Genomic DNA, 11,997 nt, shown 5'->3' with positions numbered 1-11,997 from the left:
TGCAGCTTTGTCAGCTGGTCTATATTGAACACCATATAAAGCAACAGGACGTACTATCATGCGGTATATTTTGGACTTCAGATGTAGTAGCATCCTTCTGTCGCAGAGTACACCTGTGACTTCCCTCCATCTCATCCATGCTGCCTACTTCACACTTCATCTCGTGTCCCACCATCAGTCTGTAGGCGAGATCCTAGATACCTGAAGCTTACGGTTTTCTTTAAGGTTTCTCCATCAACTTGAATTGAGCCGTTGCTTGGGATGGTTTCCAGGTATTCGGTCTTCTTTTTATTCAGTCTAAGACCATACTGTGAGAAATGGCTGTTTCAATCTTCAGCTTGACACTGCAATCCACTTCTGGTGGAATTAAATAAATAAATTCCAACTTTTTCACCATAAGACCTATCTGTGTTGGTGCGATGTAAAATCCCTAGCAAAAAAAAAAAAAAAAAAATATATATATTCCAACTTTTAACTTTAAGAAGTTCCACCTTTCCACCTCTTTAAAATCTTATGATTTTTCTTAGCTTAAAATCACATTAATTTATTAAAGTTATTAACTATTTATTTATTAATTAATGTACTGACTAATTTTAAAATAAAACAAAGATAAATGAATTGAGACTCCAAAAAGCGTGAAATGCCTCTACATATACCCGAATGTTTTGAGATTTATCACACAGAATCTTCGTTCTGATGTCATTTTTCATGAGTAAAGTTATTTTGAATGCTTAACTGATAACTCTGCATGGAAATTCTGGTTTCTGTTCCATTTATGGCATTTATTTCAGAAATGAAATGAAATGGCATATGGCTTTTATCCGGGAGTGTCCGAGGACAAGTTCGGCTTGCCAGATGCAGGGCTTTTGATTTGACTCCCGTATGCAACCTGCACGTTGTGATGAGGATTAAATGATGATGAAGACGACACATTCATCCAGCCCCTGTGCCAGCGAAATTAGCCAATTATGGTTAAAATTCTCGACCCTGCCAGGAATCAAACCCGGGACCCCTGTGACCAAAGGCCAGCACGCTAACCATTTAGCCATGGAGCCAGACATTTATTTCAGAGCGGTGCACAGTAGTTCTGACTGGGTGGCTTACTCGTGTTGAGGACGATTTAAATCTGATTTCTAAGTGAGTGCATGGGACCATTAAACCTGATGTGATTGGGTTAAGAGAACAGGTTGGCCAAAAATAGAATAACAAATATGTCTTATTTATGGAAGGATTGCTCTATCTCATTACCACTGAAAATGAGAGTAGTATCCAGTCTGGTTTTCCTCTATGGAGCCGAGACGTGGACTGTTTTTGTAACAAACCTGAAGAAAATTGATTATTTTGAAATGTGGTGCTGGGCGAAGTAACCTACGCATACCTTGGACAGAATTTTGCACCAATGATTCCATTATAAACCAGCTCAACTTCAGAATTGGATTGTTACCAATATGTAAACAAAGAGTTGTACAATTCTTTGGACACACTATGTGATGTAGGAATGACAGCATAGAAAAACTGATCATTCTTGGAAATGTTCCCGGCAAGAGAGATTGTGGACGAGTTCCCACTCGATGTTCGAACAATATCAAGAATATAACTGGGTTGAACATCTTTGGTCCAGCACATCTGGCCAAAGATTGCAAGGAATGGAGACAACTGACCAGCAGCCTCCTCGGAGAACACGATCCTAAAAATTGAAGGAACGATAAGAGAGAGAGGTTCTTTATGTTACTTGATTTATCACTTATTTGTTCCTTTCCATTAAGAGTATAATAATAAAATATGATTATCAAACCTGGCAGCAGTTTGTTCTTGGAACCGCTTGACTTTGCTTAGAACCGATTCACTCCTGCAAACAAAACATACATACATACATACATACATACATACATTTATAGAAAATACATTGGTGAATGTCTCCCCAAAACTCACTCATAGGAGGAGGCTTGGAAAGAATTTTACAGAAATGAAATACACTAAACTCTCAATTCAGTGGACCCCAATTTAATGGACAGAATTCGACAAATAAATATAGATAATTTTTTTTTCTTTTTTTGTGTAAGTAATATGATGGATAACTATCAGTAGAAATGGGAAGTATCTATGATTTACAACTTCGGTTATATTTTCACACTCATAATTGTTCATGTGCATCCATGTGGCTAGTTTGATATTGCCCGGTAGCATAGCATCATGAGTTAGTAATAGAATAGTAGCATTGCTAGTGAAAAAGCATTTGATGTTGAAGTTATTATTGGATAATTTTTAGACAATTAAGAATAAATATGCCTGCAGTTAACAACAAAACAAATGTTAACATTGATGCTTTCACGGCCCATACTTGTAGACATGATAATTATGGGCTTTTGGGCTTCTACAGTGTCAAGAAAACAAGGTGAAACTCTGTACGTTTTGTAGAGACCTTTGTAGAAAACTTCCTCAGAAACAGTTGCATCTGTTGCTCACATTTTACATACTTTACAGAGTGCAAAAGCAGATTGTGTCCGACATTTACAGATTTATTAATTAATTTATTTATTGTATGACATAAGCAAATGAATGCAAGATAAATATATACATGAATATTTAAAACTTTACTGGAGCATACGACAAGGCAGTCTTAAATATACGGAAATAAAGACAAACTTAGACAGTTTCCATTAAAAATGCAAGTGATATGAAGCACAAGGAGTTGACCGCATACAATTATGCAGAAGAAGCTGATTATAAACAGTTGTTCAGTAGCGGTGTAATGTTTCTTTTTTTTTGTTCAAGGTCTTGATCTCAGGTCAACTGAGAAAAAATTGGCACAGCACATGGCTATACAGCTCCAGACGAGTGATGGGTGGCTTTGGTGCTTTTGTAATTGCTATGGAGTTATGAATAGGCAAACCTGTGGTGAAGCAATAAGATCTAGCAGTGTACAAGTTGACTCCTTCAGAAAAATCTTGAATGTGAGGGCTTGCTTTGTCTCAACTTTACAGCTCTGATGAGATTGGCTTGTTCTATCATGTTCTTGAAAACACTCTTGAGGAAACAAGAAACCAGCACAACAGGCTGAAAATTGCATAAGGAATTAATTAATTAATTAATTTTAGCCATGCTTTGTGTTAATGTTAATAGAACACATTGCCTCAAGCCGATGGTAATTGGGAAAGCATGAAAGCCTTGCACTTTGAAAAATGTTGTTAACCAGCTGCCTGTCATCCTCTCTAACCCGAAGAAAGCCTCATTTACAAGTGACATTTCATCTGACTGGATTTTCAACTACTTCATACCTGAAGTTCAGAGCTACAAAGAAGAGGTCCTTAGAGACAATAGTGGCAATTAGGGGGGATGCTGTCCCCCGCACTTTGTGGAGAAAGCATTATATTTTTATTCCATTTTAGCCGGCTAAAACTAGGAGTTATTAAAACAAGAAATTTGTACAAGCCCTCTTGACTTTCCAAGTATTTTTTCCTTTATTTTCTTTAATTATTAATAAAATGTCATTTGTCACAGCTAACCAATTTGCATAGCACCACAGCAAGTAATGGACACTTTGCATGTACTGTGGGAAGGGTAGCAGGAGTTTTTTTTTTTTTTTTTTTGCCAAGGTCATGGACACTGAGGTATGATTTGCTCACTTGCTGCGCGTGGCAATCTCTTTAGTGTCTGTTAGTTTCTTAGTATGTAGTCAAATACTAAATTATTTTTAATTGTATAATCACGCCATCCTTCTTACATGTGAAATTCTTCCTTTGGTGAAGTTTTCTTGTATAGTATTGAATAAAAATGTCAAAAAGTATTAATACTGCACTTCAGTTGGTAAACTGTCAGCCCTTACCTCTCTGTCGAAATTAGCTCAGAGAGCATAAAAAAACTTACCATTTTGTAGCTTTGTTTCAGTTTTGATGTATATACTCCCTGCTCCCCCACCCTTCCTCCCTGCTATATCCCACAAACCCGGGTACTTTTTGTTGTCTACATTCTTTTGCCCCCTACCCCCACCCCGCTCATGCTTCTAATTCCCAATCGCTGCTACTGCTTAAAGATTATTTTATTTATAGACAATGGACTGGCCCATCCTAATGCTGATATGGTGATTAGTATGCATGGAAGAATAAAGTGCATCTTCCTTCCTCCGTAAACCTCTTCTCTAATACTCCTATGTTCTAGGGAGTCATCGTTGCTTGCAAGAAGAATTTTCTTGACACGGCATAAGCCCAAAAGCCTATACAGTATCATGTCTTTAAGTACGGGCCGTGAAAGCATTAATGACAACAATATCATTATTAAGGATGTAAAGGAGTGGACATATAAGTCTCTGGTAAGACCGCAGTTAAAGTTTGGTTCCAGGGGACCCATACCAGGATTACTTGATATGAGAACTAGAAGAGATTGAAAAGAAAGCAGCATGATTTGTTTTAGGTGATTTCCGATAAAAGAGTAGTGCCATGAAAATGTTGCAAAGTTTGGGCTGGGAACACTTAGGATTAAGCAGATGAGCTGCTTGCCTAAGTGATATGTTACGAGCTGTGAGTGGAGAGATGGCGTGAAATGGCATTTGTAGACGAATAGCCATGAACGGAGCTGGAATTCAAGAGGTAAAATTGGGGCAAATATTCCTTTATAGGAAGAGGAAGTAGGGATTGGAATAGTTTATGAAGGGAAATGTTTGATTAATTTCCAAGGTCTTTGAAATAATTTAGGAAAAGTCTTAGTAAACAACTGACAGGGTATCTACCACCTGAGTGATGGCCCTAAATGCAACCCAATGAGGATTGATTGATTGATTGATTGATTGATTGATTGATTGATTGATTGATTGATTGATTGATTGATTGATTGATTGATTGATTGATTGATTGATTGATTGATTGATTGATTGATTGATTGAAAATAAAATAAATGGCATATGGCTTTTAGCGCCGGGAGATCCCAGGATGGGTTAGGCTCGCCAGGTGCAGGTCTTTTGATTTGACTCCTGTAGGCGATCTGCGTGTCATGATGAGGATGAAATTATGATGAAGACAATGCATACACCCAGCCCCCGTGCCAGGGAAGTTAACCAATGATGGTTAAAATTCCCAACCCTGTTGGGATTTGAACCCGGGACCCCTGTGACCAAAGGCCAGCACGCTAACCATTTATCCATGGAGCCAGATGATTGATTGATTGATTGATTGATTTATTTATTTATTTATTTATTTATTTATTTATTTATTTATTTATTTATTTGTTTGTTTGTTTGTTTGTTTGTTTGTTTGTTTGTTTGTTTGTTTGTTTGTTTGTTTGTTTGTCTTTTACAGCTTTCTTTATGGTTAGACGTTTGTAACAGGTATATTCGAAGGAGCAGGATTTCGGACATAACTGCTATAGACAGCAGCTCCATGTTATTGTTTGATTTGCAGTAGTGCTCTTGAAGAATCATGCTGCCTGTAACCATAACCTAACCCTAACCCCCATGACACTACAGCCTGAAGGGCTTTGGCCTACCAAGCGACCACTGTTCAGGCTGAAGGCCTGCAGATTACGAGGTGCAGTGTGGTCAGCACGACAAATCCTCTTGGCCCTTATTCTTGGCTTTCTAGACCGGGACCGCCATCTCACTGTCAGATAGCTCCTCAATTCTAATCACGTAGGCTGGGTGGACCTTGAACCAGCCCTCAGATCTAGGTAAAAATCCCTGATCTGGCTCGGAATTAAGCCCACGGCCTCCGCATGAGAGGCAGGCACACTACCCCTATACCACGGGACCGGTGCCTGTAGCCATAAGATGCAAAAATGAAACAAACCAACAAATTAAAGTCTGTGCTCCAAGGAACCTCATTTGTACCTTTGATGTCGGTAAAGGTCCAACGATCTTGAGCATCACTAAAGTCCATGCAGCACGGAATGCTGCAGTGGTCTTGGAGTCTCCTGTTGTCATAAATTCTATGCTACTGGATTGGGCCTCAGATCTGTCAGAGCTGGGCTGAGTGGCTTAGACGGTTGAGGCGCTGGCCTTCTGACTCCAACTTGGCAGGTTCGATCCTGCTCAGTCCGGTGGTATTTGAAGGTGCTCAAATACATCAGCCTTATGTCGGTAGATTTACTGTCATGTACAAGAACTCCTGAGGGACTAAATTCTGGCACCTCTGAGTCTCCAAAAACCATAAAAAAAGGTAGTTAGTGGGACGTTAAGCCAATAGCATTATTAGATCTGTCAGAGACTGCAAATTTTCTGCACAGGCATCTTCTGAGGGATAATAACAACAGATTCTAACGCACAGTAAAGTCCTGATTATTGTGAAGGGAGCAGGAATGTGTAGGCTGTGAATTCTTTGTGACAAAACCAGCACATAGATGGTGAACGTGTGATCGTTGTTTTGCTTGAGGCTTGCTACAGAACGACTTGTGTGCTTTACTTAAGACTGGACAGTCTTATTTAGGATTCACTCTGCTCACTCTGAATGGAGTGTGGAGGCTAGGAAAGATGCCCTGTAGGTGAACAGCCACATCCAGATGATACACCATGTGAAGTTAAACTCAACAAATAAAATTAGTGGAACTTTCATACTCTGATGGATGCTGACACTGACTCTAAACCACAATATTCAACAGCATTTGTAGCCTGTGGATTGAAATTATTTAACGTTAATATTGCTGCTCTCCATAAAACGAGATGATTAGAAGATGGTCATCTCAAGGGGTGAGGTGGTGGATGCCCTTTCTTAAGTTAACTCATGTCCTCATCCTGAGATGGTGCAGCTCTTTTCAGACAGACCAGATACCAGCTCTCCTGCCATTCTTTAATTTCTGACAATTCCAGGAATCAAACCTGAGCCTTTGAGGATGGGAGCTAATAATTCTAACCGTTATGCTGCCAAGGTGGATGGTACACTTTCTTTAGGAAGGGGAAAGAAAGAAACAGAGTCCATTTTCATGAAGTTAGATCTATACTAATATTATAAAGAGGAAACTTTTGTATATTTGTTTGTAACGGATAGACTCAAGAACTACTGAAGCAATTTTAAAAATTACTTCACAAATAGAAAGCTACATTGCCAGTGAGTAACATGGGCTGTATTTTATTTTCAAAACAATTCGGGGGGGGGGACAGCTAGTTTGCAATAAAGAACAAATTCATAGACACCATCTTTACAAACTTCCCTCTGGAATAAGTAGAAGAGTCATGATGCTCTGCCTGGAGCTCAGCAGCAACAGCATGGGACTGAAATCACTCAGACTTCAGACAATGACCGGAAAGAAGACTTCTACTGCCAACTTGCTGGAGTCTTAACAAATATACCCTACTCTGCCAAATTATCCTGTTAGCAGACTTCAGTGTCCTGTTTCAGTAGACTCTACAGCCTGGGCAGGAAGCAGTGTGACCTTCATGGGTGACATATTCTGTTGCATCTTGTACTATCATGGTGAAACTGGACGATATCATTCATCTGACTGACAATCGGCTCTGGTTTGTACACTCGCACCCAGATTTCATCTATTACAGTAATGCAATTGAGCATCTTAATGAAAGAAGTCAAACTGCTGTATGAAAATTGCCAGAGTTGTGTCCAAATAGATGGATATTCGGAGTGGTTTGAGACTAGGCAGGGTGTACAACGAGGCAGCGCACTGTCATCACTTTTATTCGTCACTGTAATGCAGGCATGTCAGGGTCACAAGCTGACTGACAGTTCAACATACACAAGAAACCTTTGTTAAGAGCTTTAGCCCAGAACATTATCAGTAGAACCCGGAAGTTTAGGCTTTTTTTTTTTTTTGCTAAAATAGGCAGGCAAATAAGCATTTAGCATTTAGGAAATAGGAAATAAAATAATTAAAATAGGCATTCATAAGGTCAAAAATGCGCACTAAACAAATAAAGATGCTTTAATGTAAGATACGTAACATGCATCTGCATCATATTTTAGTACTTATTCTTACATCCCCCTGTAAGTGGGGACGATAGAATAATGAAAATGGTATCCCCTGTCTGTTGTAAGAGGTGACTAAAAGGATAACCAAGGAATCTCATCTTGAGAATATGGGTTGCGACCATGGCTCCCCTAGCTGAGTCTGGCTGTGCTTCCACTTGAGTCAGGTTCCTCGCTCTTATCTTTTCTGTCTGCCCTCCCTTGGTCAACTCTTGTTCTTTTTCAACCCCGACAGTATTAGATTTGCGAGGCCTGGGGAGTCTCTTATCTTCATGCCCTTCATGGTCCATTCCTTTCTTTTGCCGATACATTTGTTTTCCGAAGTATCGGAACTCATCACTTTTCCTTCTTAGTGTTAGTAGAGGATGGCTACCAAGTTGTTCTTCCTTTTAAAATAATAATCACCACCAGCACTTAATTTTACATAGCAGTGATGGGACCTGGCAACCGTCTCAACCATTTGGCTTGTGGAGTTTTCAGTAGAGATTTCTGTAATATGAAAATATTGTTAATCGGGCGAGTTGGCTGTGCGGTTAGGGACGTGCAGCTGTCCTTGTCTTTTGGAAGGAATCTTCATAAGAATTAAAGCTTTTAATATTCAGAAGTTTTGACATTGTCATTATTAATGTGTAGATCCTATTTTCTTCAAGCAACCCTGAGATGAAATTTATACGCTGAATGTTCCTGCATGAACTTGGGAGGGAATTTGTGAATCTCACAATGCACAGAAGAGGCTATACTGAAAGCCTACGAAAGATCAAACCCCGAACCCCATGGCACTACAGCCCTTGAAGGGCCTTGGCCTACCAAGCGACCGCTGCTCAGCCCGAAGGCCTGCATATTATGAGATATCGTGTGGTCACCACGATGAATCCTCTCGGCCGTTATTCCTGGCTTTCTAGACCGGGGCTGCTATCTCACCGTCAGATAGCTGCTCAATTCTAATCACGTAGGCTGAGTGGACCTCGAACCAGCCCTCAGGTCCAGGTAAAAATCCCTGGCCTGGCCGGGAATCGAACCCGGGGCCTCCGAGTAAGAGGCAGGCACACTACCCCTAGACCACGGGGCCGGCTAAAAGGGAATTGAGCCAACGGCACGTGGTGTTACCAAGCGGTCACCCATCCAAGTACTGACCACGCCCAATGTTGCTTAACTGCGGTGATCGGACGAGAACCAGTGTATTCAACATGGTATGGCCGTTAGCAAAAAGGGAATTGAGCCAACGGCATGTGGTGTTCCCAAGCGGTCACCCATTCAGGTACTGACCACGGCCAATGTTGCTTAACTGCAGTGTTCGGACAAGAACCGGTGTATTCAACATGGTATGGCCGTTGGCAAAAAGGGAATTGAGCCAACGGCACGTGGCTACCAAAGATAATTGGGGAAAAAACAGCAAAACTAACTGGTGCTGATGACCGTAGTAAGGTAATAAATGTCTGGGAACAAGCTCCAAATCAATCATGGTGCACAATATGCCCTAGAAGCATATGAGGCGTCTAGTATCAAAACCGGCCAAGTCACTCAAGGCATATTTTTCAATATGGACGAAAAATCTGTAGAGACACAGCAATGATGGTCAGAAAAGATTTTTTTTCACAGTTATATCCTTAATGGTTTCATATTTAAGTTCCGCTGTTTTGAGAAATCTAACTCATAATTAACCCATATTTTTTGTTAATTTAAATTTTGACTTGGCCGTTTTTGTTGCAATTTTGTACAATTTTACAAGGTATGAAAGTAAATCTTTGAGTTCACCACTCGGAACAATATCCACGTTACAGCACACAATAATGACCAAATACGAGCACACCTGAAATAGGATTGCTTTGGCGCCAATGACGGTAAGAAGCCCGCGAATACGTAAATCAGTGTTGCAAACGAACAAAAACAAAATATTATGACTTCAAAGAATATACATTACAAGGAACGATTTTGCCTACTGATATTATCACATTGTTGCTTAATGTAACAACACAAGATTCCAGACAATAATGCTGCATCATAAAGATTGTCGCTTGTTCCTTGACTTGGCCGGTTTTGAATTCACTGGCTGCATGACTTGGCCGATTCTGTTGCACGACCGAGAATTCAGTGCTCTATAACATGAAGACATGGACGATTTTAAAGCATATTCTTATTTCACCTGATAGTACTATACTTCTACTTCAAATTGATAACCTTAACTCATTTTCGTAAATTTTGTGACTTGGCCGGTTTTGATACTAGACGCCTCATATGAGAAATGTGTGTGGAAACTATTGCCAAGATACAGGTGTACTACAAAGTGATACAGACTAAGCTTCTGATGTTGTGTTATGTTGAGTGCATTGTTACAGTCTTACTTCAGTTTGATAACAGAAACTGGGTGGAATTAAAAAAATATTCATATATTGATTTGTTTTGTACTGAAATGCAGAAATTTAGAAATTATTTCTTTATTTTCATATGCATGGCGCTGTTGTTGATATATATTGCGCATTTTATGATTTTCGTATGCTAGTCTCTATTGTAAATCTACATTATACATTTACTTCTTGGAAGAATTTATCTTTATGTAGGTAGTACCGGTACTATGAAATGAGAGGTGGGGTGTTATCAACACTCCGCATGACTACTAATATTACAAATGAGTGCGCGACTCTGTCAGGGCTAAAGTATATCCCCAGCATTTGCTCAGTGTGAAAATGTTAAGAAGGAAGCCATACTTCTGAGGGTAGACTTAGTTAATGTCTTTAAGATTTTCAGTCTGTCAAAAACATATTCTTTTTTTTACAGGTATATTATATGTGTTATAATTATTTTTTCGTATTGTTTCCAACAGACTGAAAATCTTTAAGGTTACATGGTTAACTTTAAAAAATCAACTTTAGGGATGCCGACAGGGGAGTTTGAATCTACTATCTCTCAAATGCAGCTGACAAACATTGTAATTATGAACGAACATTTTACAGTCTTTTTTCTTTTCTTTTTTTTTTCTCTCTCCCTCAACTCGTTCTACGCCCGTCCACGTCTTTTTGCGGCTGGGTGGCGCTCTTCTCTGCGCATCCTCAGCCGACCCACACAAGCAAAATTGGGCTGACGCCTAGTTGGTTGTCGCCTCCCCACTATGGCCTCTTCCTGTCTCGTCAAGAACGTGGACTCTGCCTATTCTCCCGAGGCGATCCGACAATGGCTATGTCACTCTGGGGTCGCTGTTCGAGTGGTTCTCCGCCTTCAAGATGCTTCCTCTGGCCAGCCCTCACCGGATGTCGTGGTCTTCTTCCACGACCCTCAACTGGCCTACTTTGCCGTCGTCCGTGGTGACCTTCAGCTCTTTGGCCGCGCGTATCAAGCTCTTCCTACCCCAGACCATATCTTGAGCCAGTTGGCCTCCGATCCTGACTTCCCTATCGCTGTCCCGGCTCCCTCCCGTCCTCCTCCCGTTCCCCCTCTCACACCACCGCTGTCCACCACCACTACCACCATTGTCACTACTTCTGTTCGTCTCTCCCCGTCTCCTTCCACTGCCACTCTTACCTTCAGTCATCCCTCTCCCATCATGTCTACCCCCCCCTCTTCCCGCGCTACGACCGTTCCGAGTCCCTCCCTGCCTCCTCCGGAGCTTATGGATACCGCCACCCCTGCCCAGCTGGCCTCTGCCACTGCGTCTGCTGAACCTGCGCCTGCTCCCCTATCTCCGTCGTTCAGCTGTGTTCTTCGTGGCGTTGATCCTGCGATTGCCGGCAGCGACCTTTTGCACGATCTTCACCAAGCAGGGGTTCCGGTACGGCGTGTCTTCCGCATCCTCAACGCTCAAGGCCCGACGTTTATGGTTCGCCTTCAGCTGCCCACCACCGAGGACGTCCACCGCTTGCTGACTGATGGCGTTCATCTTCACCGGCGGACCTATCGTGTGGAGCCTTCTCGTTCCCCTCCCCGCACTGACCGCTCTCCTTCCCACCCCCTCTCTCGCTCACTCCCTCCCTCGCCCCCCGCCCGCCCGCCGCCCCCATCCGGCCTCCCGCCTCTCTCTATCCTGGAAATTCTCCGTCTCCTTGCCACTTCCATCACTAACATCACCACCAATCTCTATTATCTCCTTCTCCAATCCTAC

At 41.4% G+C, this 11,997-nt stretch overlaps 2 non-coding genes across 2 annotated transcripts; both read right to left on the bottom strand.

Moving 5' to 3' along the window:
* Positions 1-8,989: 8,989 nt before the first annotated feature.
* On the bottom strand, positions 8,990-9,108 carry LOC136876627 (5S ribosomal RNA). The gene has a single exon (XR_010860656.2). It is a non-coding gene; the product is annotated as a 5S ribosomal RNA (ribosomal RNA).
* A 13-nt stretch (positions 9,109-9,121) lies between these two features.
* Positions 9,122-9,240, bottom strand: LOC136876631 (5S ribosomal RNA). The gene has a single exon (XR_010860660.2). It is a non-coding gene; the product is annotated as a 5S ribosomal RNA (ribosomal RNA).
* Between the last annotated feature and the right edge of the window lie 2,757 nt (positions 9,241-11,997).

The sequence above is a fragment of the Anabrus simplex genome, chromosome 6 (genome assembly GCF_040414725.1).
Source record: "Anabrus simplex isolate iqAnaSimp1 chromosome 6, ASM4041472v1, whole genome shotgun sequence".
In the NCBI taxonomy this organism is placed as follows: domain Eukaryota; kingdom Metazoa; phylum Arthropoda; class Insecta; order Orthoptera; family Tettigoniidae; genus Anabrus; species Anabrus simplex.
The sequence above is the reverse complement of the archived record's forward strand: the minus strand, read 5'-3'. Positions and strand labels throughout refer to the sequence as shown.